Raw genomic sequence first — 14,437 nt, forward strand, 5'->3', positions numbered from 1 at the left:
ACTCACCCTAATATTAAGTCCCCAAATAAATCCTCCCTAATTGATCTCATTCTAACTAATATTCCCTAAAAATACTCAGCTGTGAGAGTATTTGCGAATGATCTGAGTGACCACTGTGTTGTAGCCACAATTAGGGACACAAAAGTCCAAAAGGTTAAACCTCGTATTATCATCAAGAGAGACATAAAACATTTTGTGGAGGAGGGTTTTGTACATGATCTGTTTGGGTTTGATTGGGGAAAAATCGATTTGTGTGCTGATGTTGAGACTGCATGGTCTTATTTTTATCTTGGTTTTATGGAAATTATAGATAGACATGCACCCCTGCGTACATTTAGAGTGAAGGGACGAGACAATCCTTGGTTTTCTGCTGAACTGTCTAGTGTTAAGAATGTCACGAGGCTCAGGACCCAAATGCACAACACCAGAAACAGATCAGAATTAACAAGGTCTTTTAATTAAGGTCAAAACACAAAACGCTCACTTGGAGGATCAAAAACTCTAAACCAAAAAAACATCTACATGACTATCAAAAATATACTTCACACGATCAAGGGATGACTGGCAGGCTTGACGAGACAAGACGAACTGACACAAGACAAAGCAAAAGACAAAAGGACTGAACTAAATAAATTAACTTAACACAACTGTCTAGACACCACATCTAGTCTCCTGCATGAGAGAAACAAGGCCTGGGCAAAGGCTAGGAAATCAGGCTCAGAGGTAGAATGGCTGCGTTTTAGGCAGCTAAGAAATAGATTCACTTCACATGTCAAAAGTGCTAAATCTAAGTATTATCTGTCAGTTACCACAAAGAACCTGAACAACCCTAGAAAATTCTGGAAAGCCATAAAATCGATATCCACCGGTGATATCCGTAATGAGCTACCTCCGTGCCTTACCACAGCATCTGGCACTATATCGGATAGGGCTACCATGTTAAATTGTTTTAATGAGCATTTTGTGTCCTGTGGCTCTCTGTTTCATTCTGCTTCTGTGAACACCACAGTCGGTGACTCTGAACAATGTGGTCTGGAAAACCCTTTCAGTTTTACTCCTTGTACTGTTGATGTTGTTCGTGAAGTCTTAACCAAGCTAGATCCTAAAAAGCCGGCTGGTCCGGACAACGTAGAACCTTTCTTTTTAAAGATAGCTGCAGATTGTATTGCTCCACCTCTTACTACTCTTTTTAACCTCTCTCTCAGCACGAACAAAATCCCAAAAGTATGGAAGTCAGCTTATGTCCTGCCACTACTAAAAGGAGGGGAGGCCACCTTATTAAACAAGTATAGACCCATCTCTAAATTGTCAGTTCTGGCTAAGGTTCTTGAACGCCTAGTGAGTGAACAAGTAAAGGAGTCTTTATGTACAAACGACATCCTGTCTAAACATCAATCAGGCTTCAGAAAGCAACATAGCACCATCACTGCCACAATGAAAGTGGTAAATGATATTACGAGTATTTTAGATAATAAGCAGAGTTGTGCAGCTCTATTTGTTGACCTATCCAAAGCTTTTGATACCGTCGATCATCACATTTTGAAGCAGAGGCTGGTCAGTATTGGCATATCCAGCCATGCAGTGGGGTGGTTTGTGAATTACCTCTCTGAAAGGTCCCAATGTGTTCAGTTTGATGGGCTGTCTTCTGAGTGGTTAAACATCACTAATGGTGTACCACAAGGTTCAGTTTTAGGTCCGCTATTATTCTCTATCTATATTAATAGTTTAGGTGCAAATGTCGAAGGAGCAACCTTACATTTCTATGCGGACGATACCGTTATGTACTGTGCAGGTCCCTCGATTAACGAGGCTGTTGTTAAATTACAGGCTGTTTTTAACTTTATTCAGGCTCAGTTCTCTGAGCTTAAGCTTCTTTTAAATGTGGATAAAACCAAGGTAATGCTCTTTTCTAAAGCTAAAGCTAAAAATACACCGGAGACTGCTTTGGATATTGTAACTAGGCAAGGAATACAACTTGAAGTGGTTACCTGTTACAAATACTTGGGTATCTGGCTTGATGATTGTCTCACTTTTAAATTTCATGTAAATAACCTGCTTAAAAAGCTAAGGGTTAGGCTAGGTTTCTTTTACAGAAATAAGTCCTGTTTCTCGCTTGAGGCCAGGAAAAGGCTAGTGACCTTTTTACCTGTGCTGGACTATGGTGATTTGTTATATATGAATGCACCTGCCAATTACCTGAGAAAGTTAGATGCTGCGTATCACAGTGCACTGAGATTTTTGACAAATTGTAAAGCACTTACGCATCACTGTACCCTGTATACCAAGGCGGTTTTGCCATCACTTACTGTACGGAGGCTCAGTCACTGGTATTTTTTCATTTACAAAGCCATGTTGGATAAACTACCATCTTATATCTGCTCCCTGATCTCTCTGCGAATTGAAAGTACTTATTGCCTGAGATCGCATGCTGTGGTTTTATTAAATGTGCCAAGTGCTAGGACTGTCTTAGGGAAGAAAGCTTTTAGATGTGCAGCTCCACTAACATGGAACAGTCTGCAAAAAGAATGGAAAATTACCAAGCTAGTACCACTACATGTTTTTAAAGCTCGGTTGGATGCTACAAAATCAGATGCTGTTGTACATGTGGTTAAATATGTAAATTGTAATCCCTGTACATTTTGCTGTATGATGTCCTTTTTTTGTTCTGTTGTTTATGTTTTTATGTCTTCTTGTGGAACATACTGCTGCAGGTCTCCCTTGAAAAAGAGATCATTGATCTCAATGGGATTTTACCTGGATAAATAAAGGTTTTGAATTGAATTGAATTTTACAATAAATCAAGGAATGATGCACTTCTACAAACAAAAACAACATAATTAAAACATTTAAACAAACTACTAAAAGTAGATGAACTACATTATTCAAAAGTTTACAGTAACTTCTGATAATAACACAGGGGAAATAAACGAGGCATCTCTTTTCCTCTCTCCCTCTCCTATCAGGGTTAGTCAAAAATGAATCCCTTGGCGGTTCTAGTGTTCATTTACCGTTTTGTCTTCTCCTTGCAATGCTTAATCGATTTGAAACCAAGTCTAACGTAGCTTAAACTTAACGTTAGCTTTCTAGCTAACACAACACATTCACGCACCTTTCTCTGTGGGGTTTTTTGTAGGGATGAATGAAGTTGGATGTTGTGGTGGTCGTGTCACTGATCTTTATGCTGCAGACCCTGCATACCGCTGTTCTCTTCTTATTAGCGTCATCGACAACATAATCCTTGAATCCAAACTTCATTTTTGGAGTGCTTGTCGCTGCCATGTTAACTGACACTCCTGCCACCTGAGTTGCCAGGTTTGCGCGCACGGCGCTATAATCACCCAATCACGTTTCGAAAAAACTAAATGTAATATCTCAATACAAAAACAAACGCAAATATTTAATTAAAAAAAGTCAAGTAATCTGTCTCAAGCTTAAGTCAAGTCTCAAGTCATGAATACCAAGTCAAAGTCAAGTCTTTTATCAATGTTAGTCAAGCAAGTCTCAAGTCCAAAAATATGCGACTCGAGTCAAGTCATGTGACTCGAGTCCCCACCTCTGACGTTTTGTTCTAGGACATTAAATACGTCAGTAAAACACCTAAATTGTGAATGTCCGAAGCTTCGTTGTGTCTTTAAGAGACTAAATGAGACAAGAGTACATTTTTAGCTTAGTGTTGGTGATCAGCCATGGTACCATGATGTTGTTAGCTTATAACCTTTTTACACTTATGCTTCAAAAATTAAAGAGTGGTGTTTATATGTGGAGATTATCCCGCTGACAAAAACGCGGAAGTATCATGAACGTGTGTTTGCTTCAAAGCTTCTTTTTCTCCAATATACTGAAATCCAATGAAACAGTCCCATTGTTTTTTGTCGAGAGAGCCCTTGCAAAGATAACTTCCGGGTCGTCCTACAAAAATATGTCACCGCTGCACCACTCAATGGACTGGAACAGATAGCATATTTTCAGTTAGTTGAATTTCCCAAATTGAGAAGTTCAACCCACTTCATATATCGTTAGCAACACGCTAGCCACCTAATGTCCAAAAGAAAAAACAATAACTAAAAAACTCTTTGTTCTCGAGTGAGAGAACAATGGAGCGTGAGATGGGCCGGAGAATCGGAGCAGCGGGAGCGGTACTGCAGTCGCTTTACCGCACCGTTGTGACGAAAAGGGAGCTGAGCCAGAAGGCAAAGCTCTCTGTCTACCGGGCCATTTTCGTTCCTACCCTCACCTATGGCCATGAAGGATGGGTCATGACCGAAAGAACGAGATCGTGGATACAAGCGGCCGAGATGGGTTTTCTCCGCAGGGTGGCTGGTGTCTCCCTTAGGGATAAGGTGAGAAGTTCGGTCATCAGGGAGGGACTCGGAGTTGAGCCGCTCCTCCTTCGCGTCGAAAGGAGCCAGTTGAGGTGGTTCGGGCACCTAGTTAGGATGCCACCTGGGCGCCTCCCTAGGGAGGTGTTCCAGGCACGTCCAGCTGGGAAGAGACCAAGGGGTAGACCTAGGACCAGGTGGAGGGATTATATCTCTTCGCTGGCCTGGGAGCGCCTTGGGATCCCCCAGTCAGAGCTGGTTGATGTCGCCAGGGAAAAGAAAGTTTGGGGCTCTCTGCTGGAACTGCTACCCCCGCGACCCGAAGATGGATGGATGGAAATCTGAGCGACCTATTGCTACCATCTTTTCTCGTGCTAACTAAATTAATGACGGAGACTCTCCAACAACACATTGTGATTTCACGCTCAATTTGAGGGGCACAAATAGTACACTGCATCTGAAAATGCACTCCCTTTTTTCTCTTCTCTGCTTTGCTTTTCCATCCCTCTCTTCATCTTTCTCTGTCATTTCCTTGCCCCCCCCTTCTGTTCTGCCCTTCCCTACCTCTTCCCGCTCTCTATTTCGGAGGATTATGTAAATCAATTAATTGAAAACACAAGCCAATGACCCTGTCCCCGCCTCTTTCTGCTCCCGTTGTTTAACTCTCGCACTCTTCGGAGGGCTAATGGATTGGATAATTGAATGTGGGTTTTTTTACCATGTTGCTCTGTCAATAGCTTTGGTAAGCATTGAAAAGGAAGCTCTTTTGTGTGGCTGTTATAAACTCATTTATTTTCACAATCTGTAACCTTTCCTTCCAAAAAGTCCTCCAACATATGACCAAATATGCCGATTGTTCAGGCCCAATTATTACGACCAAATATGTCATTTGTTCAAGCGCTTAATACGTCCTATAATTACGTTTTAAAGTTTTCGCCCTCTAGTGCACCCGTTGAATGCAAACGTTACAGATGGTCGTTTATTCACAAATAACCCTCTCTGTAAAATCCTAAATTGTAGGATAGTTTGGCCATTAAAAGGCTTTTTGATTAGATTTCTAGCAAGAAGTGTAGGCCTACTTTTAGAATCCACGTCCAGTGGATCTATAGATATTACGAAGATGACTTAAAGAGCCTGTGACACGAATTTCCCCATCATCCAAACCCATCAATTTGAGTAAATATTGTCCCTTTGAAAACCGTTACTGAACTGATTTTGGATATTTGTACTTTGATAACCATTAATCTGCCCTTCAATGTTGACAATTTTCTGGATCTTCTCGGGGATTCTTCAAGTCCCGCTAAATGATGTGTGACGTCACAGCGCTCCAGCTGCACCGTTCAGGATCCCAGCTTCGGCATGTAAACGCACGATGGTGCACACAGTAGCAAGCTCAGACAGCGATGACAGTTTAATTTTGAACGTATCTGAGAGCTCATATGAGGCTGAAGGATCGGTTTATGTTGTATGATATCTGTTAGAAGTTTAGGAATGAGGTACGTCAATATGGGCGATCATACGGTCATGTAGCCAGTGGTGGAATGGGACTAAAAATCATCCCGGGACTCTCGACCGGCCCACTTCGGTACCGCTAGTAAATTGTCAACGGGGGGAGTGGGGGATGTCAGGGGCGGCGGGGGCTGTAGATAGTAAATGTAAATATGTCAATATTTGTGTCACTGCATCCTGGTAAAATACAAATATAATGTATAATGTCTGTTTCTTTGACCTCAGCGCTGCTAGCCACCTGTGCCCTGTACTACGAAGCCAGTTCAACAGACCCTGGATATGTTTGAGTAACAAACAAACTAACAACAACAAACTAACACACGAGATCTCGCTAAGTGGTCCTACGACGCTGGTTATCAACTCGGTAAATCAAGCCAGGGTTTCTCTCTCCAGCTGAGAGATCATTTATGTTTATGTCGCCGAATTGACATGAAAGCACCGACAAATATGAATGTACTGTAGTCAACTTCATTAAAACGTTATTAACGTGCCTAAACTCAGTAATTCACCATTTCTACGCATGACAACACACTTTGTCCGTGTTTGGCTCTCTCGCCGCACAGAGAAGCGTTCCCGCATTGACGTCACTTCCGGCTTCCCCCAAAACTTCAAAATGAGTCGAAGGAATTTCCCCGCGATGTTCGAAATTATTGATATTTAACGGAACGGTATTGCTTTTTCTTTTTTAAACTGACGGTTCGAGATGACTAGTAGCCCAATATTTCATTGCACAACAGTTGTTGGGATGCTGTCACAGGCTCTTTAAGGTATGCGGCAGCCTCCATGTAAAGTTACGGGTTGAAAACAGTATTTCCGGTCTAGACGTTTTCATAATAAAACCAATGATCAAATGATTTAACAGTGATATCTGCACAGGGTTGGGTTGTAACGGAATACATGTAACGGCGTTACGTAATCAGAATACACATATCAAGTAACTGTTGCGTTACATTTAAAAAACGAGTAGGCCTAATCTGATTACAGTTACTTTCGTAAACCTGAAGTCAATACATTTTGGATTACTTATTGGAATTATAGGTGGAAAGATTTCCTCACAACATTTCATATTCATTACTAAAGGTACAGCCGAATCATCACAGCGCACAAAACCTATTACCACCGCAGATGGACCAAAAAAGGGAGCTTTTGAAAAAAAAAGGGCCGGGTCCGCTCAGTGAAACGATAACAACGAAACCAACACACTCTCACTCCATAATCGTCCGGGGGCGACGCTTAGTCAGGGTCCCGAGGCGTGCAGTTGTGATGCTCCTAGGCTCCTTCAGCTTCATAAAGGGACGCAAATAGCTTTCAACTGATTGCAATGTATTCCCATCTGCGGCGGGATTTGACGCTCATGGAAGCACGCCATTCGTTTGTGTCAGCTGCCCTTAAAGGCAATGTGAGCGTCCATTCCCATTGGATAACGGAGAATTGTACACCCGGATGTAAGTATTCCTCTTACTGTCGATTGATTTTACAGTGATATCTGCACTACTCATCGACTAAAAAACACCAGATTATCCTTGTTAATTACACAACATTGATTGGTTTAAATTGTGTGCAATGCTTTTGTATTTTTCCCCTTCGATTCGGAGAAACAAATATTTTTTCTGAGTAAAGGATGGCAGAATTTGACAATTTGCTGTGAGATGTGAGACTGGAATTGCACAGGGGAAAATAACGTAGGCTATCTTTAGATGCGGATTTTGTTAAACTAATATGTTTGCGCTGTGGACCAACACTATACATTGACGGGGAAGGGGGTAGCAATAAAGATAACACCATTAAACAGTTACACAACATAACAGCAATAATATCGATAGCAGCGTCCCTAGCAACCACCTTGGTAACAATGAAAACGTTATGGACGCAATTTCCTGAAGTAATCTTCGTAATAACTAGAAAACTAAAGATCATGTATATCCACTGCACACATAATCTGAAATAACAACTCATATTTCTCGCATCAAATGACATCAAAACGCATTTTAATGGCCAAACTAACTTTAAAATAGGCATTTTACACCGAGAATAAAACGAAGTTCGGACATGTTTTTTTTTTCTGCAGGGAGAAATTTGAAGATCACCACATGGTGTAGTCCAAACGATAGCTGTGGATTCTGGGTAGTGTAGTGTCTTCTGCCATCCTTTACTCTGAACAAATATTTGTTTCTCCGAATCGAAGGGGAAAAATACAAAAGCATTGCACACAATTTAAACCAATCAATGTTGTGTAATTAACAAGGATAATCTGGTGTTTTTTAGTCGATGAGTAGTGCAGATATCACTGTAAAATCAATCGACAGTAAGGGGCAATACTTACTTCTGGGTGTAAAATCCTCCGTTATCCAATGGGAATGGACGCTCACATTGCCTTTAAATGCCGACATGGACCGATGCGGTGCTTCCCTGAGCGTCAAATACCGCCGCCGATGGGAATACATTGCAATCAGTTTAAAGCTCTTTGCGTCCGTTTATGAAGCTGAAGGAGACTCGGCGTGTCACAACTGCACGCTAAAGGACCCTGACCGTTGCTCCTGGACGTTCAGGGAGTGAGACTGTTTTGGATTGGTCAATTGTACTGTCATTTGACATTACTCTCTCGTTCAGTTACTACAGCTGGCCCTCTGTGAATTTACAGCAGGACCACCTATCAGCTCCTCTCTTCACAGTAACTGCAGAGACGGCTAAAAGAGCTTCTTTAATTTAACCCTTCACATTCAAACAGAAACTGAATAGGCAGATTCGAAGGATTTATTTCTGTGGAAATGTTATTTTAAATACAATTAAATCAAGTTATTTTGGTAAAACTAATGAAAAATATAACTAAAAAAATATTTTTTAATTCTTTTTTTTGGTAATGTTTTTAAATATTATTTTGTAGAATATCTTAGAGGGCCCTTACGGCTCGCCACTGATGCGAAGTTAACGTCAACTCTCAAGGCGTGAAAACAGTATTTCTGGTCTCAGCGTTTTCATGGTAACTAAGGTGGTTGCTAGGGAGGCAGCTCTCACTGCATTTTACAGTGAGTATTCTCCTTCGTATGGATTGATTTTACAGTGATATCTGCACTACTCAAAAACACTAGTTTGTTCTTGGTAATTACACATTTTTGTCGTTTTGCATCACTGTGCAGACTCCAGAGCTTATATAATGGGAGTTGTAGTTTTTAAAATATATTATTGATTTTGTTTCGACACTGAGTTGAGAGTATAGAGAACCGCAGTGACGCGTCCTAAAACCCGGAAGTAAGTTAGCATTTTTAGCACTTCCGGTTCCTTCGTCAAAAAAGCAATGTATTTTCTCCATAGGGTTTTGGAAAATAGCTCGAAATAAGGTCTGTGGTTGACACAAATTTAAGAAATAAATCACGTTTTGTTCTACGACAGTAGATACATCAGCAGTGACCCCACTGGTGATTTTTGAAGAGTTTACGTGTCTGAAAAACGATGGTTGTTACCGAGTGGCTGAATAGGACTACAGAAATTGTCGAGGCCGTTGTACGTCATTACGCCTACACACGTAAACACTCCCGCTAAGTTTGTTTTCCCCTGTGTTCTGCTTGAAAGCAAGTACCTGCCTATCTTTAGTAGCCTATCTGTAGTATCTTTAGTATCTGTATATCTATATCTTACCATTAGAATCTCTATTTTTGAAATGGTCATTTTTAACACCGTAGTTTTACAAATTATAGAACAATTAATTACCAGTGTTTTCCAATTTGACTCGGCAGTTCGTTTCGTTGGCTAACGTTAGCTAAAGCTAGCGCTACTAGTTAGCTACGCAATGGTTTGTTGCTTTGCTCCGGGTTGCAGCCACAGGTCTTTGCATGAAACGTGCTCGTTCTATCGTTTCCCGGCCAATGTTTTCCAAAGGAGAGTCTGGATTCGTGCTATGAGGTAAGCTGACGTTACATTTTTGTCCATGTCACGGTGAAATGTAAATAATGGGTAGTGTATCGCCGTTTTAGAGATGGCACTGCTGAAAAGACCGCAACATAAGTAAAGATAATGAATACATCTTATTAAAACCTGTGTGGCTTATATGATAAGTCTAATTAGTACAAGCAGCATAACGTTTAACCATGTAACTAAAGATTGTATTCAGGGAAATCAGTTTGACATATTGAACTAATAACAAATCACCTCTGGCTGGCAGAGAACTCTTTGCTCCATAGCTTCTCTTGGACGTAAAATCACATGTACATTTTACATTTATATTCAATTTAATATTCCATCCCTAACATACTTTTGTATATATAATAACTTATATTTTGTTTTTCTTGTTATGCTGCTGCAACACAAACATTTCCCCAATTGGGATCAATACAGTAATATCTTAATTAATTAAGAAATATAACTATTATAATCAGTGTAGCAGCTGACACCTATTTTCAATATGGATTAATCTACCTTTATTTCTTTAGTTCAATTTTGATCTATAAAAATGTCAAAATAGTGAAAATGTTCACGAGACAAAGTGCAAGGTTATATCTTTAGATGTTTTGTTTTAGCCTATGTACTGTATCTCTTAATGCTCTTATATGTGACGGTGTGACTTCCATGAAACTAATATTTTATATCTTCCCAACAGACGAGCTGACAGGAAGCCTAACACTCTAACAACCACAACATTGCAAAGGCGAGTAAATGTAAATTAAAAACGATTCACAATTTCTTAATGTCTTCTTCTTTCTTGCAGTGAGGTGAAGCTGACCTTGCACTTGGTGCCAGTAAGGATGCTCCTCACGCAGGCTGAATGTTTCTCCCTCCTTACTGACACAGAAGCCCTTGATTTGCAATGCTTCACTAATTGTCATTTCCCTGGCTCCGTAGGGACACTTTACCTCCAGCACAGCGGAAGAACCTACCAGACCATCTGGAGATGCCCCCAACAATCCTGATTGGGAGAGCCACAAACCTGACTCATGGACCTGCATCTGGGATGCAGTGGTGAATGCCCTGACGCCCTCACATTCATTCATAGTCCCCCACTGTACAGACAAAACACCATCAAGGGCCTGTTGTTGCCCTAGCACCCTGGCAATAAGGGAAGCAGTCACACGCTTTGACCTCAGGACAGCTCTAGAGTTGCTGGCAGTCAACCTTCCTTTCCTGAACAAATGCCAGTTTGGGTTGGTTCGCTGACCAGTGTAGCCACCTGAATTGCCCTCTGTTGCTCCTCAGACAATGCCATGCTTGCCACAATTGCCTCACGTCCCTGATGCCCAACAGATTTGAGAATTTCAGGAACAGTAAGTGTTTCCAAGCTGTAGTGTTCCTCTTCTGGCTCGGGGGAGAGAAGCCAAGACATTCCTGAGAACCTGCCCCCGAGTCTGTCCCTCAGCCAGTCACGATCTTCGGAGGTGGGCTCTCTTGTCAGCGGGTTGAATGAGTTATTGGTTGGAGGAAATAGCTCCTCCACTGAATGCGTACGTTTAGCTGCCTTTGGCTTCTTCCACTGACAGGGGGTGTCAGTGCAGCTGAAAGTGTGGATGGCAAAGATGGCTAATGCAGCTGCATGACTGCATTTCCATTCTCCACCTGGGCATTCACATTCTGTGGAGAGAATTCCCTCTTCTCCTGTAGATACCTGTGGTGGTGGGATTGTTTTATTATTTAAAATATATTTACATTTGTAATGCCTTCCCAATTATCCCTTTAATTGTTTATAGCCTACTGTATGTTTATTTCATGGATATTTCTGTGTTTTCTGGTGTGTAATATTTGTAATCTTGGGGCCTCTTCTCTTTAACATCTACATGCTACCACTGGCTCAGATAATGAAGAACAACAAAATAAGTTACCATAGCTATGCAGATGACACACACATTTACTTAACCATTTCACCAGGAGACGATGCTCCAATTCAAACACTGAGTAAGTGCATTGAACAAATCAATGACTGGATGTGTCAGAACTTTCTCCAATTAAACAAAGATAAAACTGAGGTAATGGTTTTTGGAGCCAAGGCAGAACGTATAAAAGTTAGCGCTGAGCTTCAGTCTGCAATGTTCAAACCAACAGATAAAGCCAGAAATCTAGGTGTAGTCCTGGACTCTGACCTGAGCTTCAACAGTCACATTAAAACAGGTACTAAATCAGCCTACTATCACCTAAAGAACATATCTAGGATTAAAAGACTAATATCACAGCAGGATTTGGAAAAACTTGTCCCTTTATCTTCAGTAGACTGGACTACTGCAATGGTGTCTTCACAGGTCTCACTAAAACATCTATGAGGAAGCTGCAGCTGATTCAGAACGCCGCTGCTCGAGTCCTCACTGACACTAAGAAAGTGGATCACATCACTCCTGTTCTGAAGTCTTTACACTGGCTTCCTGTGTGTCAAAGAATAGATTTCAAAATACTGCTGCTGGTTTATAAAGCTTTGAATGGTTTAGGCCCAAAATACATTTCTGACCTGCTAAATTATGAACCATCCAGATCTCTCAGGTCTTCAGGGACTGGTCAGCTTTCTGTCCCCAGAGTCAGAACTAAACATGGTAAAGCAGCGTTCAGTTATTATGCTCCAAATATCTGGAACAAACTCCCAGAAACCTGCAGGTCCGCTGCAACTCTGACTACTTTTAAATCCAGGCTGAAGACTTTTCTTTTTGTCGCTGCTTTTAATTGAACTATTCATATCTTAAACTGCACTGTAACTTTTATCCCTGTATTTTTTCTTTTAATGTTTATTTTATTAGCTTTTCTTTTTAATGACTGGTTTTAAATGCCATTTCTTAATGTCTTTCATTTTTTGTAAAGCACTTTGAATTGCCATGTGTTGAAAAGTGCTATATAAATAAACTTGCCTTGCCTAATAAAGATTTCATGTGACACATAAAATGGATTTGTTGATGGGAATTAATGTGAATAAATTAACTCTAGGTTAACGGTACTCTTGCTATAACTACTCACCGACACTATAAACCTTGTCCCTCATGCTAGCCCTGACAACACCGGTAAGCACACCTTCATCTAGGCTGCACGTGTCCTGACTTGTAGTGGTTCTCTCCTCTATCTCCATTCTTCTTGTCATCTTTGTAAAACGATATCAGACTGGTAATTGACACAGCCATGACTTCTAGTTAAATTCAGTGTGGCTAAAATGAAAAGCTTTGTTAAAATGGGCAAGCACGCGGAAGTCAAAGTCAGCTTTATTGTAAACAAAATCTACATGTCCAGAAATATCGTTTCCCACAGTGTGACATGTAGCCTATACATAAAACAAAACAAAAAGGGCCTAGATAAACGGGGTATACAGTTTAAAATGTTAATAATATATTTAAAGTGTTCAAAGTGCAGTTTCAGTGCAAGTCAGTTGAAACGATCTTATGTTGGCGTGACGTTGAAGTCGTGCGACCCTGCTGCTGTACTGGCTTGTAGTTCGTTTATAGCATAACGTTAGCATTTCGCTTTTGGCGACTAGATTTATGATTCAAAAATTATAAAAGTAGGAGAGACATGTGGAGATTATCCGGCTGAACAAAACGTGATCCCTCTCTTAAATGTGTGTCAACCACAGACCTTATTTCGAGCTATTTTCCAAAATCCTATGGAGAAATTGCATTGCGTTTTTGACGAAGGAACCGGAAGAAGTTTACATCTGGGTTTTAGGACGCGTCACTGCGGTTCTCTATAGTCAGGGGTTTTAGGATTTGAAACACATCTATGAAATCAGAATTTCAATATGTAAGCGTTAAAAGACTAGAAATAATTTTTCTCCCTATTTTACAGGGCCCCCATTTGGTGATTCTACACATTTTCACACAGCTCTTTATAACAATTGGTCCCATGTGTAGTCCCTTCTGTAACAGAATGACAAGCATTCAAACATTCACTGAGGTCAAGGTTCAAAGGTCAACAGGTAAGAGCACCTGCTTATAATCTTCAGACTGATATGATGTTACTATGTATTTAGTTTACTCCTACGACCAAGTTTTAATTTAGCCATTTCCCATACTAATGCAATAAAATCCATTTTTTGCGAATCTTTGACATATCAAAAACTCTGATCACCACTAAAGCCCCATCCCCCTATATTTATTATATGGAAAAACAGAAAAACAGAAAAAAAGAATGAAATAATTCAAATAATTTAACTGGCATTTAAAGGGCTAACATACTGAAAATTATTACATGTTTGGTAGTTTTGAGCAAGATTGAAGCTGTTTAAGAGATGTATGAAAAAAAGGGATGAATACTGATTTAATAAAGTTATTTTGTGCGTGTACATTTTTGCCACGAAAGTGTAAAGAGGGTAGTACATTTGAGGAGGGCACAAGGGTTAAATTGCTTTCTTTTCACTGATGCCATTTGAAATTCCTGCTCATCATAGCTTAATCCTATTCAAGTCACTGTTGCTCTGCTCAGATTAGCGCAGCAGTGTGAAACCGGTTTCAGTGTGAAACTGGTTTCAGTGTGTAAGAGCCTTAGTCTATTTCCTCTATTCTGACCAGAATAATAATAATAATAACTTTGTTGGGTACCCCGAACAGGACACCATTGCAGTAGTCCAAGCGAGAGGTGACAAATGCATGTATTAAGGTTTCTGCAACAGACTCCGAGAGTGACGGTCGGAGTCTGGCAATATTCTTTAAAGGGGA

The sequence above is a fragment of the Pseudochaenichthys georgianus genome, chromosome 10, assembly GCF_902827115.2.
Source record: "Pseudochaenichthys georgianus chromosome 10, fPseGeo1.2, whole genome shotgun sequence".
NCBI lineage: Eukaryota > Metazoa > Chordata > Actinopteri > Perciformes > Channichthyidae > Pseudochaenichthys > Pseudochaenichthys georgianus.